Here is a 10000-nt window from a genome sequence, read left to right as displayed (position 1 = left end):
GATGGGCGGAAGGAGGATATGGAAGCTGGCGCCCGGCAATTCCCCTTTTTGGATGATGCGCCGGTCCCCTCTCGGGGAGGAGGGAAAAACAACCGCACGTCAGCCACGAGCCTTCCCTCTCCTATCTCTCTCGGGAAGAGAGAAAAAAGGAAAAGTTGCGGGCACCGCAGCAGCGACGGCGGAAGGCCGAAAACGCCGCGCCGGCGGGATCGGGCACGGCTCGGAGGCGGGTGAGGCGAGGAGAAGACGACGGCACGAGACCGACGACACCCCCCGACGACCCCCGGACGACTTTGCCACGACACCTCTCCCGATCGACGCCCTCCTACACGCTCTCTCGCTTTCGCTTCGCCTTCGGGGTTAGTCAGAGGTGGCCCCTACGACTCGCGAACGGCCAGGACTCCTCGGTCCGTGTTTCAAGACGGGTCGGGTGGGTTGCCGATGCACGTCGCTGACCCGGGGTGGCGGGCGGCTCGAGTAAAAAAGCGTCGCCGAGCGACCTCTCCGGAAACGGAAACGGGCGCGGGCGGGGTTGCCCCCGACAAGAACCCGAAACGTCGGCGAGGTGCGTGACGGCGAGGCCGCGCCAGTCCTATCCCGCCTCTCATCGCGCACGCGCCCGAGACGGTGGGGCGCCTAAGGAGCGACACACAGAGTGCGTCGCCCGCACGCGACTTCCGGCGGGATCAAAACGGACCGGCTCGCCACGTGTAACGGATCGTGTCAGATTTCCTCCGTTCCCGGCAGAAAGGGGCAGTTACGTTCGCGGGCCCGACGGCCGGTGGCCCCCGACTTCACAAGGTGGGAAGACGGGGGTTTTCAGGGTGATGAAACGCCTGCCGCCTACGGAAAAAAACCCGCGTGTTCGACCTGCACGCCGGGAACGGGTCGCGACGACGGACCGGAGGGGAAGTGCGTCCGGTGCCGGCCGCGCGGAGGTCGCGCCGAAGCGCCCGCGCCATGATTACGCCGAGCGATGATGAAGGGGACGGGTGCAGCGGAGTCGCGCGCGGAGGGAGCAGGAGGAAAGAAGAAGCGGCGGCGACGGATGCGGCGGGTTAGGGCCCGGCGGCAGCAGCGATCGAGAGGACGAGTCCCCTCCGTCGCAGCCAACCGACGCAGCCACCTACCGACGCCGCGGTCGTCACCACGTTTCCCTTCCCGCTATCCACGCGGCCCGTCTCCTTCGTCGGCGACGCGGGCACAAAAGCTGGAACCGCGGGGAACGAGTCCCCCGCGGACACGACGAACGACGACCTGTGCCGCGACGGCCTCTCTTTCAAGAACACACATCGAGTTTGGGCTCGAGCCTAGGCAGCACCGGACTGAGTCCCCCCGCGATCGCGGTGAGCGGTCCCACCCGTTTACCCCTGGGCGGTTTCACGTTCTCTTGAACTCTCTCTCCAAAGTTCTTTTCAACTTTCCCTCACGGTACTTGTCGACTATCGGACTCGTCCCGGTATTTAGCCTTGGATGGAGCTTACCACCCGATTTGGGCTGCGTTCCCAAGCAACCCGACTCTCGGATCGAAGGCCGTCGCTCGCCGTCCGCACCGAATGGGCCTGGCACCCGCCGCGGGCGGCCCCGATCGAGGGAACTCCGAACTATGCGAGACGAAAACGAACGGCTGCCTTCGACCCATGCGCCACACGTCCCGAAGCCTTTAACTTGCGACGGGATTCGGCGTTGGGCTTCTCCCGGTTCACTCGCCGTTACTAAGGGAATCCCGGTTGGTTTCTTTTCCTCCGCTTAGCGATATGCTTAAGTTCAGCGGGTCGTCTCGTCCGAGCCGAGGGCGGCGGTTTTTAGTAGAGTGTGGTGTTTGGAGGAGAGGAATCTCGATCGGTACCCTCCGTGTGACGACGGCTGGCCGATATAGCGCCCGTCCGACCGAAAATGAAGAAGCCAACAATTAAAAAAAAGCGTGGGTCCTCCCCATCCGACGTTGCGTTGCCTACGACGCGGCCACCTTTTTACGGTGCGACGGCCGTGCTCGTCGCGCTGCTCGAGGCGTCGCTGAGAGACACCTTCATGAGGCAGAGAGCGAGACGAGCAGGCGGCGCTTACGTCGGCAGTCGGTTAGGTCGGTACTTTTTTTTTGGTCTCCCTTCGGCTGCTTTCGGACAGACTCCTCCTGCTCCTCCTCCACAGTGTTTCTTCACGCGGTCGAAAAGGGAAAAGACTCCGCGGTCTGCCAGCGGGAGACGAAGGAGGAGGCCGGAGAGGGTTTTAAAAAAAAAAAAGACATTGAAAGGAGTCAATTCTTTTTTTATTTTTCTTCCCCCTCGTCACTCGCTCCTGCGACGTCCCGGTTACCACCGTGCCGAGGACCGGGCGGGCACGGGGACGGCAAGATGTCGTTTCGTTAACGGAGAAAGACATGTAACGTTCCGCCTCTCGACCGGACGTGGCCCCGAGACAAGGGATCTCGGGGCCGCAATGTGCGTTCGAGGTGTCGATGTTCACTGAGTCCTGCAATTCGCATCAGTTATCGCGGCTGGCCGCGCTCTTCATCGACGGACGAGCCGAGTGATCCCCCGTCCAGGGTTCAGCACTTGGTTTTTTTATATTAGTTTTTGTTTATATAGATTTAGTAGTGTGCGAGGAGGTCTGTGCGAGGAGGCGTGACGGCATTGCAATGTCGCGAGTAGTTTGTTTTTTTAGCTAGCGGCGGTGGCACAGCGGCTGCAAAAAAACAAAAAAAACGATAAAGCGGCGACAAGGCAAAGAAGAAGCGGCCATCACTTGCGGTGGGCGAAAAAACAAACAGGTGGTAAGACGCGGAAGCAAGCAAGAAGAGCTGGGGCTTTAAAAACCTCCGCGTCACCACAAATCTATCTCTCGCTCCGCCTTTTATAGGTTTGTTTGCGCGCATTCGAGGCGTTGACGCCGACAGACAGAGGAGGTAGGCCGGAAAACAACAAACCAGTCTCGAACGGGAAAACGGTAATGATCCTTCCGCAGGTTCACCTACGGAAACCTTGTTACGACTTTTACTTCCTCTAAACGATCGGGTTCGGTCGTCTTCTCCAGGCATCGAACGCCGAGGCGTAGATGCACGAGTGTCGTGACGGACACGTCGCGCACTGCCCGGCGGCGTCGTCGGCCAGATCCGAGGACCTCACCGGACCGTTCGATCGGTAGTAGCGACGGGCGGTGTGTACAAAGGGCAGGGACGTGATCGACGCGGGCTGTTGACCCGCGCCTACCGGGAATTCCTCGTTCACGGGGTTGGTTACAGGCCCCGATCCCTATCACGGGAGGTGGTTCAGAGGTTTCCCAACCCTCTCGGGCCGGGGCGAAGTCCCCGCTGATACCTCCAGTGTAGCGCGCGTGCGGCCCCGGACATCTAAGGGCATCACAGACCTGTTATCGCTCCGCCTCGTGTGGCTTTCTGCCACCCGTCCCTCTAAGAAGTGCGTGAGAAAACCGACCCGGACCCGAGCGCCACGGAGGACGCCGAGCCCGCCGTAAAAATCACTGACATCGGCGCACTAGTTAGCAGGCCGGAGTCTCGTTCGTTATCGGAATCAACCAGACGGATCGCTCCACCAACTAAGAACGGCCATGCACCACCACCCACCGAATCGAGAAAGAGCTATCGATCTGTCAATCCTACCGGTGTCCGGACCGGGTGAGTTTTCCCGTGTTGAGTCAAATTAAGCCGCAGGCTCCACTCCTGGTGGTGCCCTTCCGTCAATTCCTTTAAGTTTCAGCTTTGCAACCATACTCCCCCCGGAACCGAACTCTGGTTTCCCGCAGGCTACCCGCCGGGTCATGGAAGCGAACGCCGGCGGATCGCCGGTCGGCATCGTTTACGGTCGGAACTACGACGGTATCTGATCGTCTTCGAACCTCCGACTTTCGCTCTTGATCGAGGAAAACGTGCTTGCCACACGCCATCGCTGCAGTTCGTCTTGCGACGATCCAAGAATTTCACCTCTAACGTCGCAATACGAGTGGCCCCGACCGCTCCCTTCGATCATTGCCTCGCCGTAGACGGAGACCGACAGACGTAGACGAGGCCCTCTTCCATCATTCCATGCTTATCGTATGCAAGCTTGAACAGCCCGCTCTGAGCACTCTAATTTTTTCAAAGTGAACGTACCGGCCGCCGCGGACACTCGGTTAAGAGCACCCTTGGAGGAGAAACCGCCGACCGCAACACGCGCGCAGACAAGACACGAAGCAGGGACTCGGAGCGGACCGGGGGGTTCAAAAAAAAAGAGGAACGCGCGGAAAGGGAGAGGGAGAGAAGCGCGGGGGTCAGAGTGCGGGGATGCGAATGAACGCACCCAAACACACACACGTAGCACCCCCCCGTTAGACTACTCCCGGAACCGAACCGACGACCACTTGTTTTTTTTTTCCCGGATCCCGATCACGACCTCCTCGTCCACCTCGCCGGCAGGACCGCGTGGCGGGTATGCTAGCGGTTGACACCGGCGGAAAGGGCCGGGAATGCGAACGGACGACCAAAGTCAACGACGGACGATGGCGCCGCCGCCCCGGGGCCGCTTGCGCGACCACGAACCCGAGTTCGGACTACGAGCTTTTTAACCGCAACAACTTTAATATACGCTACCGGAGCTGGAATTACCGCGGCTGCTGGCACCAGACTTGCCCTCCGGTTGGTCCTCGTTAACGGATTTGAAGTGTACTCATTCCGATCGCGGGGCCTCGACAGAGTCCCGCGTCGTTATTTTTCGTCACTACCTCCCCGTGCCGGGAGTGGGTAATTTGCGCGCCTGCTGCCTTCCTTGGATGTGGTAGCCGTTTCGCATGCTCCCTCTCCGGAATCGAACCCCGATTCCCCGTTACCCGTAGTAACCACGGTAGGCACTTAACCGACCGTCGACAGTTGATAGGGCGGACCCTCGAGAGACCCGTCGCCGGGCGTGAAAGCTCGTGCGATCGACCAGTGAGTTATCCAGAGTCACCAAAGCGGAGCGCGCCGCCCTATGAGCCCCGCCACCGAACGGACCCGCGAGCGGGAACGCCGACGACGGGAGGACGGAATGACGCGCATCGGTCTCAGTCTAATATGTAGCGCCGCGACCCGGAACGGCCGACGCGGGTGCCAGCGCGCGAGGCGTGGCGACGACGGCGCGCCGACCGATCGCGGCCTGTGTCACATGTATTAGCTCTAGAATTGCCACAGTTATCCATCGCCTCCGAGGAGGAATACGGTCCCGAGGATTAGGTCCGGTTCCTGAGCCATTCGCGGTTTCGCCCGTTCTAATGCGTGGCGTGAACTTACACTTGCATGGCTTAAGCTTTGAGACAAGCATATGACTACTGGCAGGATCAACCAGGTATCGTTGGAATTTGGGACTTTGTTTCGACAGAACGACAGACCGACCGACCGACCGACCGACATAAGACAGACAACTACAACGACGGGCACGTGTTTATTTATTTTTCGAGGGGGTTCGCCGTCAGAAGAAGCGCGCTGCCCGCGCTGATGGCCTCTTTTTTGTTTCTCCCCTGACTTGGACCGAGACCGAGACTCAAAGAACGAAAGCGACCAACGTCGACAACAACAACGACAACGGCACCCTTGACAGCGATACATACGACAAACGACAAGCAGCACGACGGCAGTGCACACGGACATCGAGGGTCAAGGTGCAGACTGAACTCGCCGAGGTCGTCGTCATCGTGGTCGCCATCGATTCCGTCTCGTCGTCGTCGTCGTCAACGTCCACGTCACAGCCGGCCGAGAAGAGAGAACAGACGACAGCGTCGACAACAACAACATCGACAACGGCACCCTTGACAGCGATACATACGACAAACGACAAACAGCACGACGGCAGTGCACACGGACATCGGAGGTCAAGGTGCAGACTGGAATCGTCGAGGTCGTCGTCATCGTGGTCGCCATCGATGCCGTCTCGTCGTCGTCGTCGTCGTCTTCGTCGTCGTCGTCGTCATCAACGTACCAACCGACCGAGACGAGAGAGCAAGCAACAACGTCGACAACAACAACGACAACGGCACCCTTGACAGCGATACATACGACAAACGACAAACAGCACGACGGCAGTGCACACGGACATCGGAGGTCAAGGTGCAGACTGAACTCGTCGAGGTCGTCGTCATCGTGGTCGCCATCGATGCCGTCTCGTCGTCGTCGTCGTCTCCGTCGTCGTCGTCGTCGCCAACGTCAACGTCAACATCACAGCCGTCATCGGGGAGGAGCTGGACCAGGGCAGCGGCGGCGTAAATTTTCCCGTCACCTTCGTCGTCGCCTTCGTCGACCGACCGACCGACCGGCGTCGTGTTCGTGCTCGGAAAACCGAGGAGAGACAACGTGCACATGGCGCGTTCTCGCAAGCGGCTCCTCGGTCCGATTTTTTTGGGCGGCTTTTTCGAGCTTTTTTTTTTTTTTCTCACCCTTTCGTCCGTGCGACGGCGAACGGCGAACGTTAGGGGAAAAAAAAAAAAAAAAAAAAAAACGACAACAACGCGGCGGACCGGGCGAACAACATCGTCGACACACACGACATTGACGACCGGTCCCCCTTTTCACAATCGCATCGAGATAAAAACGAACGAGTCCGATTCGAGCACCGAGTCGCGAGCGGGAGGACTGTCGGTGCAAGTATCGATCACTGACGTGAGCGCTTCGCCGGACAGAGGATGGCTCATCCGGCAGCCGTGCAAATCGACGGTATGGGAAGAACGAACAAGAAGAGCAACGACTTGATCGGCGGCTTGGGAACTGCGGACGGTGAAAACGGGTTAATCGACTGCGACCACGACTGCTCGATCGATCTTCTTTGGCGCTAACAAAGGTGGAGGTGGCGCAAGAAGGGACTAGCGCTATCACCGTCCACGTATCAGAAGATGCGGCGGCAGACGTCGACGCTTATGCGTTGTCGGACGAGAAGTCGCTGCAGCACGTGTACCGCGAGCGGGACGTCCAAGGTTTTGCCAGACGGAAAGAAATCGGGTGTCAGCGAACGTTCACACGGCTGTGAGATCGGACGCTGACAGGAGTAGGAGGCGGCAGGCAGGCGGCGGTTACGGCGGCGGCGCCTGCTGCTGCTCATCCTCCTGTTTGCTGCGGCGACTTCCAGGACGGGAGAGCATCGAACAACGTACGTATGGTTACAAGGGGATCAGGATCTACATAGTGCATCCCCCGCGGCTATTTTTGTTTGTTTGTTCGCTCGTTCGTTAATTCGTTCGTTCGTTCGTTCGTTCGTTACAATGTACGTTTTTCCGTTCGACGGCGGCAGAGAGCGGCGGCGTTTCTCCCTAATCCGGAGGATTTATCGGTCGCACAGCGATGGGTCGTTCGGCCGATCATCGAAAGATTCGCAGGTAGTGGTTGAATGGCAGAACGGCAGCAACAACAGCGGCGGCTGAGAGCGGCGAACGCTGAGGCGGAAGCAGAAGCTGCAGCAAACGTATCGGCTAAACATGGTGGACATAGATATGGCTGACGACGCGGGTACCACGACGACTATGGAACCAGGAAAAGGAGCCGTTAGTTGTTCCAACATATCGTTCGACACGTCGAGCAGCCCTAGGTCCACGGAGAAGCACACACACGTACCACGTATTATAACCTAACGACGATGAGCGGGCGCACGGTTGGCAGGAACGAAGGCGGCGGATCAAAACAAGTTGGAGCGCGGCGACAGCGATAACGGTGACAGCCCTAGGCGGCGGAGATGCCACTTTCTGACCGCCTTTGCGACAAGCCCGTAGAGACGTTCCGGACCACCACGAGGCAAAGAGTCGCTGCTCCGACGAACCGACACACCAAAGTGTGCTTCCTACCGAACATGTTTTATAAAACTTTCAAACTGGAAAACCCCAGAAATGGTGTTGGTATTCGTCCAGACCCACCTCCGACACCTGAAAATGGTGGTCAAAAAAAAACGTCGATTATACGAAGCGACATTTCTGGTCGGCGATTTTCCAGTTTTACGCCTACTGCCACATGGGGATGTCGGTAGGCGTCGCAAAGTGCCTTCTCGACGCCTAGGCACACCAGGACTTTGTCATTTTTTTCCCCCTCGACATTCCTGGTCCGGTCTATTCCGATTTTACACCTACCGCCATGTGGGGGTGGCAGTAGGCGTCGAAAAGTGCCTTCTCGACCGCTAGCGACACCACTACTTTATCGAGCTCTGGAGGCCCGCACACCGACCCGGGGGCCGCGGAGTCGACCCCGGGGGCCTCCTGGCGTCGCCGCCGCTCACTTGGACGCCTTCCGCAACCTGTGGTCCCGCTCGGGCCGCCGGGAGCCTCGCCGACCTGACCGGTGTCGGTAGGCGTCTGGAAGCGCCCGGCCGACCTGGACGAGGTCCCCCTGGCCCCCGGGGGACACCCCTTAGTTGGATGGGGGTGCTGTCCCGGGCACACATGCAACCCGCGGCCGCCTACCGACAGCCCCCTTCGCTCGATCGCTACTCCTTTCCAACATATGTCGGAGAAGCCGGGCGGTTGTGAAACCCCAGAAATGGTGTTGGTATTCGTCCAGACCCACCTCCGACACCTGAAAATGGTGGTCAAAAAAAACGTCGATTATACGAAGCGACATTTCTGGTCGGCGATTTTCCAGTTTTGCGCCTACCGCCATGTGGGGGTGGCAGTAGGCGTCGAAAAGTGCCTTCTCGACCGCTAGCGACACCACTACTTTATCGAGCTCTGGAGGCCCGCACACCGACCCGGGGGCCGCGGAGTCGACCCCGGGGGCCTCCTGGCGTCGCCGCCGCTCACTTGGACGCCTTCCGCAACCTGTGGTCCCGCTCGGGGCCGCCGGGAGCCTCGCCGACCTGACCGGTGTCGGTAGGCGTCTGGAAGCGCCCGGCCGACCTGGACGAGGTCCCCCTGGCCCCCGGGGGACACCCCTTAGTTGGATGGGGGTGCTGTCCCGGGCACACATGCAACCCGCGGCCGCCTACCGACAGCCCCCTTCGCTCGATCGCTACTCCTTTCCAACATATGTCGGAGAAGCCGGGCGGTTGTGAAACCCCAGAAATGGTGTTGGTATTCGTCCAGACCCACCTCCGACACCTGAAAATGGTGGTCAAAAAAAACGTCGATTATACGAAGCGACATTTCTGGTCGGCGATTTTCCAGTTTTGCGCCTACCGCCATGTGGGGGTGGCAGTAGGCGTCGAAAAGTGCCTTCTCGACCGCTAGCGACACCACTACTTTATCGAGCTCTGGAGGCCCGCACACCGACCCGGGGGCCGCGGAGTCGACCCCGGGGGCCTCCTGGCGTCGCCGCCGCTCACTTGGACGCCTTCCGCAACCTGTGGTCCCGCTCGGGGCCGCCGGGAGCCTCGCCGACCTGACCGGTGTCGGTAGGCGTCAGTCAAACTTGCTTAAGAGGCAAAGCCTCCTCACACCTTAAGAGAGTCACAGTTAGTCCCGCCGTTTACCCGTGGTCGTCGTCGGGGGTGCCGGTCGGTGTGTTTCGGCGTGTTTCTTTCTTACTTTAGCTCGCTCCTATAAGCTAACTCAGCAGCCCTGCTAAAATCAATTTATCATTATTTTCAATCTATCGAAAATCTTAATTTATTATTATTTTCCAACTATCGAAAATCTTAATAGAGTTGGGGTTTTTTGTTTGTTTTTTTTTTTAAATTCCATTGTAACAACAGACAGCCAGCCAGCAGCATGTGGTGTCGGTAGGCGTCTGGAAGCGCTTGAGGAGGCAGAGGAGTTGGCAAGCTCGCTAAACTGCCCGCTGGTGTGGTGGTGTCGGTAGAGGCGTCTTGAATATACCCGGTCGCTCGATCGACGACGACGACGGCTAGGTGGCCGAGGAGGAGGACTACCTACCTACCTACCTACCTACCTACCTAGCTAGCTAGCTAGCCGAATAGCCGTGGTAGTCGTCAGTCAAACTTGCTTAAGAGGCAAAGTCCCGCCGTTTACCCGTGGTCGTCGTCGGGGGTGCCGGTCGGTGTGTTTCGGCGTGTTTCTTTCTTACTTTAGCTCGCTCCTATAAGCTAACTCAGCAGCCCTGCTA

General features: G+C 59.0%; 2 non-coding genes and 1 pseudogene across 2 annotated transcripts in view; all 3 read right to left on the bottom strand.

Moving 5' to 3' along the window:
* The window catches only part of LOC145273180 (large subunit ribosomal RNA), a 5728-nt gene extending 3930 nt beyond the window's left edge, over positions 1-1798 (bottom strand). The window contains exon 1 of the ribosomal RNA XR_013866210.1: positions 1-1798. This exon is cut by the window's left edge and continues 3930 nt beyond it. This is a non-coding gene — a ribosomal RNA (large subunit ribosomal RNA).
* Positions 1799-2391: 593 nt separating this feature from the next.
* On the bottom strand, positions 2392-2549 carry LOC145273585 (5.8S ribosomal RNA). Its single transcript, XR_013866409.1, has one exon. It is a non-coding gene; the product is annotated as a 5.8S ribosomal RNA (ribosomal RNA).
* A 398-nt stretch (positions 2550-2947) lies between these two features.
* LOC145273459 (small subunit ribosomal RNA) lies at positions 2948-5318 on the bottom strand (annotated as a pseudogene).
* Positions 5319-10000: the final 4682 nt, after the last annotated feature.

This window comes from Euprymna scolopes, unplaced genomic scaffold (genome assembly GCF_053919585.1).
Source record: "Euprymna scolopes isolate OS-2025 unplaced genomic scaffold, ASM5391958v1 sca1, whole genome shotgun sequence".
Classification (NCBI taxonomy): domain Eukaryota; kingdom Metazoa; phylum Mollusca; class Cephalopoda; order Sepiida; family Sepiolidae; genus Euprymna; species Euprymna scolopes.
The sequence above is the reverse complement of the archived record's forward strand: the minus strand, read 5'-3'. Positions and strand labels throughout refer to the sequence as shown.